Source organism: Bos indicus, chromosome 2, assembly GCF_029378745.1.
Source record: "Bos indicus isolate NIAB-ARS_2022 breed Sahiwal x Tharparkar chromosome 2, NIAB-ARS_B.indTharparkar_mat_pri_1.0, whole genome shotgun sequence".
Lineage (NCBI taxonomy): Eukaryota > Metazoa > Chordata > Mammalia > Artiodactyla > Bovidae > Bos > Bos indicus.
Window position 1 is genome coordinate 44195872 of NC_091761.1, and position 18848 is coordinate 44214719.

General features: G+C 39.1%; 1 protein-coding gene and 1 non-coding gene across 4 annotated transcripts in view; both read left to right on the plus strand.

Moving 5' to 3' along the window:
* CACNB4 (calcium voltage-gated channel auxiliary subunit beta 4) overlaps nucleotides 1-18848 on the plus strand; it is a 279581-nt gene that overhangs the window by 131687 nt on the left and 129046 nt on the right. The window lies entirely within an intron of this gene.
* TRNAC-GCA (transfer RNA cysteine (anticodon GCA)) lies at nucleotides 9777-9848 on the plus strand. Its single transcript has one exon. It is a non-coding gene; the product is annotated as a tRNA-Cys (tRNA).

The following is an 18848-nucleotide window of genomic DNA, read 5'->3' on the forward strand; positions in this document are numbered from 1 at the left end:
ACAGGAGTGGAGGTTTCATGGAGAACGTCACGACACTCCTTTTGTTCCCTTGACGTGCAAGATGAAGTGTGTAGGGGATAGTGTGGTGAGTCCACACCCAGCCCAGGTCAGTTACATCCATCACGAGCAGCCTGTCTATATTGTCTCCTATGGGAAGTTTGCCTCATTCCACCTTCCCTGCCCTCACTGGGTCTTCATGCAGCTCTTAGAACCCAAGATACTTTTCACTGGCTGAGCCCCCAGTATACACAGTGTTTTTTATCTGATGCACAATTGATTTTGACAGATCTGCTCCTTGATAAACACATTTTATAAATGGATTCATTGTGTATTTTGATGTTTGTGAAATCAGTATATGAAAAAATTTTTTTCATGCATCAGGGGTTATTATATCAACAGTAGGAGGGAAGTTCTTGTAGAGATAGTGGCAGAAGCAGCTAAGTAGAAAAAGTTACCTAAAATCTACCCAGAGATAATTGCCATTGACATATTACTGTGTATCATTTCAGACTGTTGTTGTATATATATGTAAGTATGTCATTCTAAACCTGCTACTGTGTCTTGCATTCTGTGAAGTCCTGTTCTCACTTGATGAAATATTGAACACAGGGGGACTAAACTGGCCTGTGCAGGAGGTGCTTTGCAAAACTGAAAGCTCCTACATGGACCTTCTGGAATTTTGAGCATTTTAAATGAAGTTCACACTGTTAAGAGTACTTTGTAACATGAAGCCAGGCTTAATTGCCCATAAAATTAATAGCTGATTTTTCTGACATAATTTATTCCATTTTCAAATGCTTAAATATGAAAGTAGAGGGAGAGAGACCTGATCTTTTTCAGTAAAACAGATGATCAGATCACAATTCAAGGCATTTACTAGGGAGGGAAATATATTCTTTTAAGTGTTTTCAGTCATAGAAAGGAACCATGGTGTTTTAATTAATACTATTAGAACTCTTAAAGCAAAGGTAAATTTTATAAAATCTAATGTATATGTTAAAAACACATATGTAAATTTATATCTACTTACATAGTATAAGGATAACTGTATGTTAATTATTTAAACGATTCATTTTCTATAAGCCGTGTAACTGTATGTGTTTGCCTACATGTCTGTGTGCCCGTAGGTGTACACACAATGCTCACCCGCCTCCATTGATGGACACGCACGTTTAGATACTCTCCATGCTTTGCTAACTGATGGTTAATTCTAAGTGAATGATTTCTGCCATAGAGCTTTTGGAGAAGAAACCTTAACTGCTTTTAAGATAAAGATACCCAAGAGGGTTGAAAAGCAACACATCCTCAAGAGAATAAATAATTGCTACTTTTAAAGATATAATAAGATTTTAAAATATGAAGATATGTCCTTGTGTTTGTTAGGAAGGAGGATAAACTTCAAACAGAAGGCTTTGTGTGTTTCAGGATCTTTGGAAAAACACTCTAGGGTTACTGAGGATTAGATTTCTTTTGGAAATGTTTAGACCAGTGGTCTTTAGGGTTTGGTGGATCAGAAGATTCTTTCTGGGGTTGGAGAGTCTTTCTGGCCTATTTCCAAATAGTCAGGCCTGTCCTGTGAAAGAAATCATCACTGACCAGAGAGGAAAACAAAGTTCTGCTTATGGTCTGTGTCATAAATTTGACTATGGAAGTCAACTTGTTTTACTCAGCAATTTTGGTGTTTGTTTTGTCTGTTAAATGATGAATAGAACCTTCTCCTTAATTGATCCTTAGCGATGATAGCTTTCTAAAATATATATTGAAATGATTTCTCAGTATAATTGTCTTGGAGCTAATGAGAGAAGTTCCTTAGATCTGGTCAGAACCCATGAATTTGCCTCTCTGAGGTCATCAGTTTTGCCTATTTCTTGATACTTTCCATTTTCAAGTGACAAAGGGAAACATTAGGATCAATCCCTGACTTTCACTAGGGGCTTCTGTATCTCCTTTCCTGCTGGTGTTCTGCTTCCTATTCAATTATGATGAGTCAATCAGGATTTCAGGATGTGGTCTTGAGAGTCCATGTGTCGCTCTGTAGGAAGATCTGCACTGATGATTAAAAACAAAAAACCCACGCTTTTAGGGTGAGGATGGGCCGTTTGCCCTAGTCCTTCCCTTTCCATCAGAGTTCAACTTGGATATTCCTTCTATGTGGACAGTTTTTCAACAGTCAGTCCATCATGTCCCTTAAACATCCCTTACCTACGTAAGCTAAGCCCCCCAGGGAAGACGAGGAGACATAACTAAATGTGCTGTGTGTGTTCTGTTACTTCCATCTCCCACTAGTCCTTTATAATAATCAAGTCATGAGCTCAGATTTCCATGACTCTAAGTTCAAAATTATACCAAGAAGGCTGTGTAGATAGAGACTCTGTATGCTGATCTAAACTGGGCTGATTTAGGTGCCTGTGGTGTGTTTCGGGTCACGCGGACTGTGAACTCAGCAACAACTGCTACAGAAAGTGAGGCCATGTTGAGCAGATGCCTAGGATCTCGTTTATTGAGGATGGGGCACTAGTAGTGTGTAAACTTGAGGGAGTTTACAGTTCACATAAAATAATGGCAAGCAGATGGGAGCTGTAGATTTTTATGCCTTGGACTTTGAACTTTTAGGACTTTGAAGAGTCTAAGATAAAACAGTGTGGCCCAATCAAAAGGAAAGTGGCCCAGATAGCTCACATGACAGTTTTTAAGATCGAAATAGACCAATCCTTATTTTTACTCTACATCTATGTAATTTTTTTAAAGCACAAATGTGTGGTTTGGGCAATAAATATTTTTCTCTTTCTTAAATGGTGATGCAGTATCAGTACTTCCTATATCCTATTTTTTTCTCGTGCATCTGTTCTCAGAAATATTGAAAAGTCTTCCATTTAAAGCAGGATGTTTTGAATTTGCTTTAATTCCTTTTTGTTCAAGGGTATTGATCTGAGTACATCTTAATGGGAATACTGGCAGCTGTCAATCATTTAGGAGCTTGATCATATAGTTTGTGAATAACTTAGTCCTCTTATTTTACCTTTTTTGTTTATATAATTCTGTAATCCCTCTTTTCTTTTCAGCTTGAGCATCATACAGGAAAAAGAATCTGATTGTCATTGTTATGACTGTATTAATCGATTTGTTGAAAAGTTCAGTGAGTGATCAGGTTGTAATTAAAAGTATCTCTCAGTCTTTTTTAACCTCCATAAAACTTAAAAAAAATTTTATCTTCTACTGAACATGTCTATGAGACGGACAATGTCAAGTTTACTTTTTGTATTTTGTGTAATGATTCATGTGTATGTGATGTATTAGTGTGATGAAAAACAGACTCAGTCAGAATTGTCAGGGATTAATTAAGTCCTGGTCCTCTACTTTTTGGCTTGTGGCCCTGGGTACATAAATTTTCTGGGCATCAGTTTCCACATCCCTGAAGTGTCAATGATAATGGAACCTGCATCTGGGGTGGTTTCAAAAATTATGTATAAAGCCCTTGAAACATATACTGTGGTCTTTGTTATTATTATTAAACATATAATGAATATACTTATGCTTTTTGGAACAAAACATATTCATTCCTTGGCAGGTTTTGATATCCCCACCAAATCCTGTGGTCTATTTTCAGAGTGATGGTGTGGCTTTTGACAGTGATTTCCAAAAGTATTGTAGTAGTTGACAGGTGAAAGTACACACTGGTCTCCTAAGGCCTTACAGTTGGTCAACTGGTTTATTGTCTTTTCAGAAGAGTGGGTGAAGGAATGTAATTGAAAAAGTGCTGGAGTTGGAGGTCTTGGACTAGCAGTGACCTTGGACAAGTCACGTAATCACTCTAATCCTCAATATTTCCCCCTGTAAAACAAAGAGGTTTGACTAGATAATTTCTAAGTTTTCTTCAAATCCAAAATCCTGTTCTATTTGCTGATAAGCAGTTTCTTTAGTTGGGATACAGATGCCACCATATGACATTTGCTTTTTGAAATGATCAATTCCTGCAGTGTTTTGTGATAAGGGATTGGGATTTGGACCTTGAGTTTTTTTCAGAATCTTTGAAGGAGAAAGGTGTGTGTGGCACACATCTTTGAAAGGACTAGATATTTTAAAAGGGAGATTTTTTTAAATTTTAGAATTTTAACATTATAAGCCAAAAAAGGATGCTTTTCCTATTGCTCATTTGCTTGCCAAAACCCACATGCACTTCTAGCTCATAGCAATTCGAGCTGGAAACACTTGAGTCTCAGCTCTAAGGTAAAATAAATCAAAGACAAAAGCTTTCTGAGAAGTAAGTTTCTCCTATCTCTTATTGATGATTGAGGAGAAGTATATTTCTTCTTTAAATTATGTCTGTCTTGGGCTTTCCTGATAGCTCAGTCAGTAAAGAATCTGCCCGCAGTACAGGAGATCCGGGTTCAACCCCTGGGTCAGGAATATCCCCTGGAGAAGGAAATGGCAAACAAATCCAGTATCCTTACCTGGAAAATCCCATGGACAGAGGATCCTGGTGGGCTCCAGGCCATGGATGGAGTCACAAAGAGTCAGGCAGGACTGGGCGGCTATCACTTTCACTTTCCTTCTTACTTGTATACTAGGAGAGTATTGACAAAAAAAAAAGTTTCAATACTTGTTTTGTGATTTAGTTATCAAGAATGTTTACTGTTTGGTGTTTTCTTGCTTTACAAACTTCTTCAGCTCAGCATTATTCTCCTTTGGGGTATACTGAAAACAATAATTGGTCAGTAGGAAAACCCCAGGAATAGAATAAATTCTAGGAGACATTCATTATTTTTTAAAACTTCATTTGATACAATCTGTATGATTTTCCTCTATGATAAAGCAAAAGGCCACTAAGATGAAAGAGTAAAGAATATTTACTTCAGACCCAAAGCAAATATTCCCTTAAATATTCTTTGAAGTAAGAGTTGGAGGCAAATATTTATCATCAAGCAAGTAAAGTATGATGACCATCATGCTGAAATAGTTAGTGAATAAACAAATTAGTTGCCCAGTTTATTTCCAGAGAGTCATTGCTGCTGCTGCTGCTAAGTTGCTTCAGTCATGTCCGACTCTGTGTGACCCCATGGACGGCAGCCCACCAGGCTCCTGTGTCCCTGAAATTCTCTAGGCAAGAATAGTGGAGTGGGTTGCCATTTCCCTCTCCAGAAAGTCATTATTGATAGCTTAATATGCAATTTCAACAGATGTCCCAGAGATTAATGTCTTGGGGTTTATTTGATTCAATGACTTTAATGATCCAAGAGGTAGAATTAACTTATTATTAGATTTTCAAATAATCTCACATTTAATCTCATATTGTTGATGCTTAGAATGTAGGGATGGAATTATATATTTATATTATGTAGGTGACATTGATAAGGTAGAGAAGTGCAGAACATTTCATAGTTACCATGATGATCTGGGCCTGTTGAGAAGTATGAGAATGCTGTGGAGTAAGAGGTAAAACCACACAGGTCCAGAAAGGCTAGGTAGATACTTGATTTTAGAAAGAGAAGATTCTCTTGATGGTCACATTTTATTATTAGCTAACTGAAGACTAAAAATTTGGTATATAAATATGATGTATCTTCCTTGAGTACCAATGTTAGTTTTCTTCTGTATTGTAAATTTCTGTGGTTATATATTGTATTTTATTGACCCTAAGGCCTACCCCCCACACACACACATTTTAATACGTCTGAAAAGGGGCTGCCTCTTAAATTAATGACATCTCATAGTTTTTTAAAGATTATTTATTTATTTTTTGTGTGCTGGGTCTTTGTTGCTGTGTGTGGGCTTTCTCTCATTGTGGTGAGTGGGGGCCGTTCTTCGCTGCAGTGCACAGGCTTCTCATTGCGGGCCCTTTCTTGTTGTGCAGCGTGGGCTCTCGGCACGCGAACTTCAGTAGTCGCGGCACGTGGGCTCTGTAGTTGTGGCTCTCAGGCCCTAGAACTCGCAGGTTCTAGTAGTTGTGGTGCTCAGGCTTTAGTTGCCCGAAGCATGTGGAATCTTCCCGGACCAGGGATTGAACCTGTGTCCACTGCATTGGCAGGTGGAGTCCTATCCACTGTACCACCAGGGAAGTCTGACATCTCATAGTTTTATCAGTAGTTTTTCCCTAAGTGACACATAATCTGATGTTGAGTCTTAAAATCCTTGTCATCTTAAATTCAGTGGAGTGGAGTATTTAGGAAAAAATATTTAAGCAATACAAAGCCATAGAGTGTGAAAAATTTGTCTTCCTTGACTATATCCCACCTAATCCCTTCCTCAAAGGTTACTGTTCTTAACAGTTTAATGGGTATATCTTCAGACCTTCTTTTCCTATGAAAAGTGAAAGTGAAAGTCATTCAGTCATGTCTGACTCTTTGTGACCCCATGGACTATACAGTCCATGGAATTCTCCAGGCCAGAATACTGGACTGGGTATTCTTTCCTTTCTCCAGGGGATCTTCCCAACCCAGGGAACAAACCCAGGTCTCCCGCATTGCAGGCGAATTCTTTACCAGCTAACACAATACATGACATTTAGAAAAACATACTTACAACACACATATCCTATTTGTAATTTTAAAAATATAAATGAGACCATAATAAATATTATTCTGTGATTTGCTTTCTTTACCAAAAAATATCCCATGGGTATTTTTCCCTATCAATCTATTCTTTTTAATAACTGAATGACATAATGAGTGTGTAGGGTGGAATTACCATAATGAATTTAGTCCACTGATAGATTTAGGATGTATTCCATTTTCAATCCTGAATATAAGTGTTATAATAGTTAATTTTCTTACATATGAATCTTTGTTTATACATGGGGCGTTTCCCCAAAATAGTTTCCTAGAACTGCAATCGCTGGGGTTAGTACATTTCAAGATTTATAGATATTGGTGAGTATTGTAAAACATTTTTATATTAAAATAAAATATAAACATTCTTTTTTGATTGAGAATAAGCCAAATTAGCTCAAGGTGTTAATGTGAAATATAAGACTTCAAAGAACTTTCTTGATCAAGGGAAGCAGCTTTGAGCTGTAACCTCCAGATTTCATAGGAAAAATTTATTTACTCTCTGTTGTAATATTTTTATTTTAAAAATCCCACAGAGATTTGCATCCCCCCCCCACTGTTTATTTTATTAAAGGAAAAAAAACAACAAAACTGAGGTTCAAAGGGGTGGGGCAACTTGTGCAGAATGACCCAGACAATTTGTGGTGGAATTGTCCCTAGAACCTCCTCATAGTGCTTTCTAGAGCAGTATTCTTTCTACAATGCCAAATTCCAGCATTAATAATATTTTAAAAAATGGAATAAACCAGTGAAGAATGGTATAAGCAAATTATTTTGTATGGTGCTTGCTTGACAGCTAACAAAGCAATTGGGAGTTGGGAGAACCTCCACGATAGAGAATAGATTGCCCTCTGACCCCAATGGTGAGCTCTTTATCTAGGATTGAAATCCAGATTAAAATTGTCATTTCTTTCAAGCTTTTTTTTTTGCTATTGCTTTCTGATATGGTTTGCAATCCCCAGTCATTGATGGATTAAAGTGATAATGCATCCATAAAACTTAAATGAACATTAAAAGCTCGATACTCGAGAATGTCAGAAAGAGATCCTGTGTTTTAGGAAAATGTTAGCGTTTTTGTTATTTGTATGCAGGTCTTGATGACATCTGCATGTTGATGGTACATTTGACTCTAACCAAGAGTGACCAAAGTTCCATTTTCATTCTTTCTTATTTTTGAGTCATCTCCATGAGCTTCCTATCCAGGAAAATACTTGCATAATTCAGTAGTGATATTTTTAAAAGGTAAAAGAAAAGGGACAGCAATATTTGTAAAAGGTAAAAGGAAATGACATGTTCTGGGGGGACAGCTTGTATCACTCAGAATCTCCACCAAAAACACTGATAGCATCCTCAAATTAGGACAATTTGAGATGGTTTAATAAATTGAGGAGTTGTTAGAGTGAAAAGAAACCACAGGGGATAGCAGAGTACCCCCATGACTGTAACTGCAGAGTTGTTACCACCCTGAGATTCAGTGGGGCCAGAGAAGGGCATGATTATGGAAACCTCGGAGGACTGAGTCCTGTCAAGAAGGCTAATCAAGAAGGATCCAGCTTTGCCTTTGGAGGGATGCAGCCAGTCTAAGGGAGGAAGCTAGGGAATAAATACCCCAGTCTCCTTCTGCCCCCTCACTCTGAACTCTGCTGGGGCTCCCACTGGCCAAACCCAACCAGAAGCCAACAAGTAGGGCTTATAGGCCACTCATGCAGTGTAAGAGCAGAGTGGGAAAGAGTGGAGGCTCATCTGGAGGGGGACACTGCTTTTATTCGCACTACTAATGGTCCTTGTTTGAATATAGTTGTGTCAACTAAGCATGCATTCTGAAGGCATTTCTAAAACACACCTCTGAAGATGCCAGCAAAGCTCCAGAGGTGCTGCTGTTGGTCATTGTTCACTGGAGATGTGAGTCGGCTTTCACATGTGTCACTGTTTTCATAGTTCTATTAAAAATGGAGACCTGGATTTTAATACTTTTCTTAAAAATTAAGATTTGGATTACTTCAACAAGGTCTAGCAATGGAGGAAAATAAGAGATTTACATACTAGTTTAGTGGAGAAAGCTCGAGAAACTAAGCTGTGTGGGCTTCCATGACAATCCACTAAGATCTCTGTAGATAATGAGCAGATATAGAAAAGCAGGGATGAGACCAGTTTGTGGCTCAGCTCTGTTCCACTGTTGTGACCGGACCAGAATTAATTCTTAGGAGCCCTCCTAATGTCATCACATTGTGATTCCTAGCACATAAAACGGTGGGAGGGTTGGTGGGAGTAAGGATTAGCATTGGGAGATTTTACCATTTTGATGACAGGCTCCTTATTAAAAGATGTATTGACTTAGTGGGGTGGGGGTGGGAATGCTGAGAGGAGTGTTCCCTTTATAGTGTTAAAGCACAATTGTGTTTAGCAAGGTTTATAGGAAGCCAATGGAAACTACTAAGTTGGAGGCCAGGCTTTGCCATTTTCAGTAAAGTTAAATAGATCTTCTGTGTCTCTATTAAAAAGTCCATTTTGACTGCTTAGTGGTTATGCTGTGTAAAATTTGTGAAAATCCATTGAGTTGCATATGTATATGGCATGTTTCAGGGTGTGCATTATACTTAAATTCGAAGTTTTGGAAGTCTCTTTGGGGGAAGCAAGTGAAACTGTTGGGATTCTGGAAGCTGGTAAAGGGATTAGGATAGGATGGGCATAGTGAAGGCCCTTGTTTCCCATCATTAGAGAAATGTACAGGGAGGAGAGTTCCTATACTGATGATGTGCTGGAAGTCCTGAGATCAAAAGAGCACTAATCCTGACTGGTGGACCAGTTGGCCAAGGATGGGACACATGAATTCTTCACTGGGAGATGGTAAGACCATGTCCTTCCAGTGTCTGGAGCTTCAGAAGGGTCTCCTGTTGCTTGGTGCTCATCTTGATCTCTTGCTTCACCACTCTCACTAGAACAGATTAGTTATTACAGTGGTGGTTACCTGCCATGTATGGCAGATGCCTCACCTCTCTAAAAATTATGACTCCTAATGTAAGGAGGACTCTGGGGAGTAGATTTTTCTCTCTGCCTCCAGCAGTGTCTGCAGGGTCAGAGTCAGGCTGTTTTCACTGGTGAGAGCTGGTCCTTATTGCTACAGAACAGTGCCAGTGCATCAGCAGAGAGCCAGTTCAGATGATAAAGAATAAAATGACTGCCCTGTCTCAGTTGAGGTTTATTTGAATAAAATTCTAAGGATCAGAGGCTTCCCTGGTGGCTCAGATGGTAAAGCATCTGTCTGCAAAGCAGGAGACCCAGGTTCAATTCCTGGGTTGGGAAGATCCCCTGGAGAAGGAAATGTCAGCAAACTCCAGTACTCTTGCCTGGAAAATCCCATGGACAGAGGAGCCTGGTAGGCTACAGTCCATGGAGTTGCAAAGAGTCAGACACGACTGAGCAACTTCACTTTCACTTTCTAAGGATCAGATGTTTATTCTTGGAAGAGTATGTGCTTGGTCCATGGGTATACTCAGCAGAAAGGTGCTGATTAAGTCTTTAAATACTAAAGCTAAGCTGGGAAACATATTAAATGAACACAATGTTTTCATTTTCAAAATTTGTGTACTTATAAAATAATATATATTATTTTTAGATATTAGTTTCTCATATTAATTTTATAGATCTAATTCTTTAATTATTGCTAGTGCAGAGTGCAGTGTTGAGGCAAGATGAGGTAGGTCTTATAATTGAAGTATACTATTACCTTTTGTTATTATAGATGCTTTCATCAGCTATGTTATTCTGAATTGTGTGTGCGTGTGTGTGTGTGTGTGTGTGTGTGCATATGTTTGTGTATGTGTTTCAAACCCCTTGGATCAAAGCTACAAAATAAAGAACTATGCAAACTATGCAAGATATTATAACTATCAGGATTTTATTAGGACTGAGTAGTGCATTGATTAGTATGATAGTTTCACCTAGTTTTGAAATACACACTGGTATAAAAGTAGCTAAAAGAAGTTCTTCATGCCACGTGCCAAACTTAGTGGGGGTGGACCTCTCCAAAAATTTTTGAGAGAAAGGAAAAGAGAGAATACAAAAAAGAAAAATAAAAGAAAATGCATAGCCTAGTTTCTGTGAATGTTTTGATTCATATTCCTTGTAAGTAAAATATGTTCTGACTGTAAGATGTGCAACTGGTTGTTAGACTTTTCGTTTGAGTGTTGCATTTACATAGAGAAGCTGGCTTTCAAAATGCCAGCCAGCAGCCAACTCAAATGCTTAAGATTTGTCTAACTTACTGACTAGTTTAGTAAGAAGATTTCCTGACCATGTTTCAAGGAAACACATATCAGAGATCTTATTCTGGAAAACTCAACCAGAATTTTGTCAGTTATGATCTATCAGATTCTTAGGGTATTTGATTTTCACTTCCTAATTTAGGGCTTGCCAAGATTCTGTGAACATAAAACCTCACCTCCACATATTCAATTGAAGAGGATACTTTTGAAGTTCAAGATTGCCTTCCTGGAGAAAACTTGGGGATATTCATCAGGCTCTGGCTGTAAACTATACCATTTCTTTTATTAAAAAAATTAAAAATGTTTTTTAGTTGAAGTATAGTTGATTTGCAACGATTCAGGTGTACAGCAAAGTGTTGCAATTATCTACCATTTCTTTATAAGTGTAAGAAGTGTCCTTCATCCCCTATGCATTTTTGTTAAAATAACTTCCGAGATCCCCCAGCCAAGCACATGGATAGATTCTGGAAGCATTTCCTGATTTATTGATTGGGGCTTCTTCTGTGTCCTGACTCTCCAAAAAAATTATTGGACCTTTTGGCAATACTGGGGGACAGATCAGACTCTGATGGGTAGTGCTCTTTATTGTACCAACAGGTAATGACACTGACCTTCAATTTCAAAAGGGCTTTTTGAATGAAGCCCAGATATTACATTAATGTTCTGTAGAACACTCTTTGGGAAAGATTCTTTGCAGCAGGTAATTGGGAGGTATTGAAGTGTTTTTAAATGGAAAGTGGTGTGATTCGATGTGCATAGGTCAGGGTAGAAGATGGATTTGAGGAGAGAGAATTCAGGCAGAGTTCAATTAGGAAGCTCTTGAAATAGTCCAGGTGTGAGATCATGGAGGCCTCAAGTAGGGCAGTAGCAGTGGGAATAGAAGAGGAGGCGGACTGAGAAATATTTAAGTCATAAATGCAGCAGGTTTAATAACTCATTAGCTTAGGAAGGGAGCAGAGTCTGGGATGAACCACTCCACTCTGGCTTGGGTGACTGACTGGTTAGTTGTATGCTACTGAGATTGGAAAACTAGGCCGTTTCTTCTGATGCCTTTTGAATTAACCCCAAGGAGCTCAAGTTAAAAACAGTGTCCAGATTCTGAGGGCTTCAGTCTTCCAGCGCTTGATCTTGATTCCTGGCTAAGAAAATTACTTGGCTTCATCCCAAGGTTGTGAAATAGTTTTGTTCCGGAGATCCAGGATGCCCGGAGACCAGGAGCTGGCTGCACAGTAATTATGTTCTAGCCGTCTCCATCTCGAGCCCAGGAAACACGCCATAGTCTGCTAGCTTTGGTCTTGAGGACCTCCTTAGCAAAGAAATCTTCAAATTGATTTTTAAACATCCTCTTCCTCAGTAAATGAGTATTTTTCCTGGTGACAACCAGACTACCAAGAAGGGCATTTGGGATATTGCTTAAATAGTCATCAGAAGGAAAAACCATTTTTAAAATCTTATTCTATTATATATGCTTCTTTTTCTGTTAAGCAGTAGAAGATCATAATTTTTTTTTTTCCCAGCATATCTCCCTCTCTTAATTTTGTCAGGAGTTTTTACCTATTCATTTAGTATGTCCATTGATATAGAAAGAAAAAGGGGTTGGTCTCTAGTTATCAAGTAAGTTTGCTAATGACCACATTCAGTGCCCTTTCACAGCACACAGTAGGCCTTTCAAATCTCTTGCATTCTGTGATAAATAAACCAGTTACAGCTTATTTAACCCAAAGATATCCCTAAGTCATTTGACCTCAGAACCCATTTTTTGCTCCCCCAGTGAATGCCTGTTAACTATTTGAAGAACTGGTATTCTGCAGAATGTAGCTGGGGAAAGGCTCATCTAGTTATTTACACAGAGTCACATATTTTCTGGGAACAATCTCAGCATCTTAAATTGGTTGCGTTTTGCAGGGTGGGATGCAGTTAACACTAGATGGGTATGTATGTTTCCCAGCCTTCCTCTCAGAAACTTCAGTTCACTAGTTTGGGATGGGGCTTAGGATTTGTGTTGTTGACATACACTTCCAAGGTAATTTTTTTTTTTAATTAAAAAAATTAGTTTGAATTTGTTTACAATGTTGTGTTTGTTTCTGCTGTGCAGCAATGTGAATCAACTTTAAGTATACGTATATTCCCTCTCTCTTGAGCCTTCCTCCCACCCACCCCCTATCCCACCCCTCTAGGTCATCACAGAGTAGCAAGGTGATTTTTATGTAGCTACTTTGAGAAATAATAGGTGAAATTATTGCCCTGATCAGCCAGTGTTTGTAACAGGGCACCATTTCCCTTTATTAAGTCTCTGTCTTAAAAGAGAGCTTCCCTGGTGGCTCAGACGATAAAGAATCCACCTGCAATACGGGAGACCTGGGTTCGATCCCTGGGTTGGGAAGATCTCTGGGAGCAGGGCATGGCAACTCACTCCATTATTCTTGCTTGGAGAATCCCCAAGGCCAGAGGAGAAAAGAAAGGTGTACTATCTCTCTCAGGGTGGCAAGTCCTTTGAAGTAGGAATGCCTTTCTTATTCCTCTCCCCACCCTTGCCTAGCCTTTGTAACCTGTGTACTTGCCCCAAGACAGACACTCAATAAACGGTTGCTGGGTGAATTGAAATTCAATAACCCCAGTTCCTCCAGAAATCAAGAGGGACCTGGGGAGTGGTCAGAAATGATTGAACATGGTGTATGTGTCACGGATTCCCCAGGACATGTATACATATATCCATGACCAACCTCACAATTATTTTTTCTTTGAAAAATCAAAGTAAATTTAAAATTAGAGGTTAGCAGGTTTAGGAAATTAAAAGGCCTATATTTGTAAAAAGAGCCAGAGTGTGCTAAGGGAAATTCAGTCTTCTGCCTTTATAGTTCCAACTAGGCTGTATTGATTGTAAACATACTGGTGACACTGTAAGTTTCCCTCCACACCAGACTCTTCGAGCCTACTCCCTGGAGCCTACCTTATTTAATAGTTATTTTTTTTAACTAGAAACTTTATTGAGATATAATTCATGTATCTACCATACAATTTGCAGAGTGGGACACGACTTAGTGAGTAAACAACAACAAATTATACAGTTCACCCATTTACAGTATGTAGTTCTGTGGTTTGAACTGTAACTGTCAAACCACAGAGTCGTATAACTGTCACATCACCCCAGGAAGAAATCTCATGCCCATTAGCAGTCTCTCCTCCCTGCACCCAATTTCCCCAGTCTTGTCTCTGTGGATTTACTGGTTCTGGACTTTTCATACCTATGGAACCAGTCTTACAATATGTGGTCTTTTGTGATTGGCTTCTTTCTTTTATTTTTAAAATTATTTTATTTAAAAAGATTTTATTGAAGTGTGGTTGCTTTACAATGTCTTGTTAGTCTCTACTGTACAGCAAAGTGGATCAGCTATATGTATGCACATATCCTTTCTTTTGGGGATTTCTTTCCCATTTAGGTCACCACAAAGCACCGGGCATAGTTTCCTGTGCTATACAGTAGCTTCTCGTTAGTTATCCATTTTATACATGATGTCAGTAGTGAATTTATGTCATTCCCAACCTCCCAATTCATCCCAACCCTCCTTCCCCCTTGGCATCCATACATTTGTTCTCTCTGTCTGTGTCTCTATTTCTGCTTTGTAAATAAGATTGTCTATACCAGTTTTTTTTTTTTTTCAGATTCCACACATATGCATTAAAATACAGTATTTGTTTTTCTCTTTCTGACTTACTTTACTCTGTATGACAGTCTCTAGGTCCATCCATGTTTTTCCAGATGACCTAATTTTGTTCCTTTTAATGGCTGAGTAATACTCTGCTGTGTATATGTACAATATCTTCATTCACTGAACATAATGTTTTCAGCCTTCGTATATTTTGCAGCATCTGTCAGCTTTTCATTTTTTCTATTGCCAAATAATATTCCATTGTGTGGATATAAACTGTCCGTTCATCTGTTGATGGACATTTGCATTGTTTCACTGTGTGGCTGTTATAAATAAATGTTGTACAAGTTTTTGGTGTATGTGGAACTTAATCGTTTCTTGACCAGTTACTTTAAAATGTAAGCCGTTTTTAATAATTTGAGATGTACTAAAGATACATATTGAAGATTCAAGGTATTTCAGGATCCTACTCTACTGACCTATGGGCGTACCTCAGCTATTTCCACGTAACCCTGCTCTAGGCAGTGTGGTTCCCTCTCAGCTGCATGAGTAGGCAGTGTTCACTCTTAAATACAAGAGTTGTGAACACCATTCCCTTTCTGGGGGGAAGCCCCACCCCCTTTACAGGTTTCACATTGCACAAGCTCCAACTCTTACTCTTTTTCTTCTATGAGGCTCTTTCCAGAGTTTCCAAACTCCTCTGAACTCGCAGGGTGGCATCTGCCCCACTCATTTAGGTGCTGACCACCTGCAGCTCCATATGGCTTTGTCACCGTTTCACACGTCTCTGTGTTATCTCTGCAAATGAGATGCTGGAGGGTAAGGATCAAATCTTACCATTCTTTTGTGCCTCCCAACCACCACTACACAAGGGTTAGAGAGAAACTGATACTGAATAAATGAATGGATGCTATAGCTCAACGTCTCCGTGCCATCAGTGTTCTCTGTGCGTAGTGAAATGGGACTGGTTTGCACCAGCCAGTGAGGAAATGACAAGAGTCATCGATTAAACCAGGTGCAGCTCTGAAATTGCGAGGGGCTCATTTAAAGAGCTGCTGACTTGTCACAGAAAATGCTGAAAGGCGTTCTGTTTAGAAATAATCTTGTCTGAACATCGTATATTCTCTTCATTTCTTCTTACTTGTTCTCATTTGCAAGGACATGTTCAGGGACATTGTCTTGAAAATAGGATCCTTGCAACTTCCTCTCTTTTATTTCCAAGTTCAGATCATAATTTAGCAGCTCTATCATTATCAGACCCATTATGTCTGTGATGGCCATAAACCGAATGTCTCTTCCGTGACTTCGCAAACAAGGTCAGTTCTTTGAAAGAGCCCCCGTAAACGGTCCTCATGTTTATCTCTAAAGCAAATGGGAACTATAAAGAAAAAAAAAATTTAAAAATCAGATAGAAAAGTATAATAATTTGAAACAGAACAAAGATACTTGTTTTTCTGGTATTTGGCAATGAAAATCTGAGCTGTTTTCCTGTAAAACCTTCTCCCCAGATATTTCTCTGTGAATGAAAAGTATAAAACAAATCATCCCAGTTCTTTCTTTATGGTTGAGTTATGAGAAGGTCCTTGGAAATAATTCTTCCTAAATATAATTACTGATTCATAGCCTGAATTTTTGTGTCATGTTGAAAAGAACTACAGGCTAGGACAGAGGGCCTTGGTCACTGCTACCCTGGTTTATAATGAGGGGCTGGCTGAGGGCTGTAGAGACAGACTGTACAGACTGTACATTATAATGAAGCTGCAGCTGTTAGTTATTATGTTAGGGCCACGCTGATTTGCTTGCTCACAGCTGTAATGGGTAGAACAGTGGTGGATCCCTTCAGCAGGAATGTGTCTTTAGATCCTCGAGGCCATTCACATAAAGACGGGGTCATCTGGGCGACTTCTTAAGTCCCTACTGTGCAAATACGGTGACATATCTGTTCAACAAACAGGTGGAATTTGTTGTGAGGCATGAGCTTTGTAAATTAATCCTAGGCCTATTTATTGGTTGCAGGGCAAGTTAAAAAATCAGAATGTTACCAAAGAACTGTTTATGGATGTGTTTATTTCTGAGCATCCAGACAAACACTTAGTGAGTACTATGGCATATCTAACACTGTACTAGGGCTGGTAGCCCTTATAAGAGTAGCAGAGATAGAAAGTGTATGAAGATGCTCAAAGTTCCATCGAGAGATACTAGATCTATGAACATGGAACAACTCGGAGGGACCATAGAATGATGAGATGGGGCTTTATTTTTGCAGAAAGACTTGGAGTCACAAACTGCTTGCCATTTACTAACTCTTTGGATTTGGACAAATTATTTATCTCCCTGAGTCTATTTTCTTGTCGGTAAAGTGGGATAATAATATCCTTACAAGTTTATTGAGGTGATGAAATCAAATTAGATATTGTACATAATGAAATAAAGTTCTGACACATTGTTTAATAAAATTTAGATACTATTATTAATTGAAAGGCACATTAGGGTGACTGAAATCAGGTTCAGGAGGTTTGGTATGGAGGACACATAGGCACAAAAGAATTTGGGAATCAAAAAAAGACTTTGGAGATATGGAATTAATCTGTATAATTTTATAAAGGTAATAATATCTAAGCCAGACTACTACAACTGTAGTAATAGTTACCACATGTTATGGGCCAGAGTTGTTGTGATTGCTCTATGTGAATCTTTCCTCAAATTTTCACAATAATCTTATGATGTAGATACTCTTATCATTCATTTCCTAGGCATAGAAAAATGTTAAATGATTTGTCCAGTGTTACACAACTAGTAAATGATGGAAGCAGGGTTTCAGTCTGCGTGTCTGACTCAGAGCCACTTCCGAAAACAGGGAAGCAAGGGGTTAGAGTAAACAGAAAGGCAGAGATGGTGGATCAGATAAAGAAACAGAACCATGAGAGAAAGACTGGGCAAAGTGTTAGCCAACTGGGAAAGATGGAGATCTGCTGGTGATCAGGCGTGGCTGTGGAGTGTTTGGACTGATCTGTGGGCAGAGTGGAGCCACTTCCTCTCCAGGGGGAACTTCCTTGCATCTGGAGGAATCCTGGAAACGTGGTGGTCTCATCTAAATGCACTTGCTCCATTTTTGAGTTCTCTTGATGATGACTGAGCCACTTCATGTACATTTCCTGTGTTAGGGCAGAATCTTTTATCTCATCCAAGTTGTTCCTTAGAGCAGAGTTGCATTCCAGAACCCCATCTGATATGCACTTTCTTCTTTAAACATACCCTGTCCTCTCTTTTCCATAAGCCATCCATGCAGTCATCCATCTGTTCATTTACTCAGGCCCGAACACTTAAACGCTGTGCTAGCAGAGTGATGAACAAAGTCAGAGATCGGTTTCTGCCTTCTCACACAGTTCCAGGAAGTGTACCCTCTATTATGGGGAATATAAATCTTTCATATATTTTTGAAAACAATGCCAAAACGTGACTCAACTACGTTACTAAACATGCTGTTAGCTTAGCTGACGTCCTTCCCCTGCCCCCACCTCCCCCCATAGCAATCCTATTTTGATGAAAGAATCAGGGCATTGATCTTCATTCCTGTTCATGCTCTTCTTTTTTGAGGTGGGTAGCTCTTTAAGTCCTAGACGTGGTGCTTCTGTAGTCCCTTTATTCAGGGCTTTGTCAGGTTTGTTTTTTTAATAATTTTTTAAAAAGTCTTTATTGAATTTGTTGCAATATTGCTCCTGTTTTCTGTTTTGATTTTTTGGCAACGAGGCATGTGGGATCTTAGCTCTCTGAGCAGGGATCAAACCCATACCCCCTGCATTGGAAGGTGAAATCTTAGCCTACGGACCATCAGGGAAGTCCCTATTAGCCAGTTTCAAATGTCCCTTGTGCCTATTTATACTTCCGTCATGCTTTCTTTTTAAGCATCTGGGAAACAGGATCCATTTTGCCACTTTCCTTGGAGATCGCCTGTCTACAGAGGTGGGGATAGGAGAAAGAGGGGGTTTCCAGGCAAGAGGGGCTTTCAGACATCTTTTCCAGCTTGTGCTCACCCTTGTCTGTCATACCCAGAGCTATGTAAGAGTGGTGATCTGTGTTTATAGAAACAAGACACCACCCCCCCCTCCAATTCTGTTTCTAGTTGCCTCTTCCAAGCAATAGTTGCTCTCCATTGAAGGCTTCCTGTGAACCATGAGCTATTTCAGGGCAGATCCACGTGGTACTTGTGCACATGAACATGGGTGGGACATGACTGGTGTCCGTCCTGACTGGACTGTTTATTTTGGTCTTTACTCTGATTAGTTGGTAGTGGTATCAGAGCACTTCTCAAACAATTTGAATATTACCTAGCACTTCCTGAATACTCTAATGACATGTATCATTTCTGTCTCATGAGAGCAGATGAG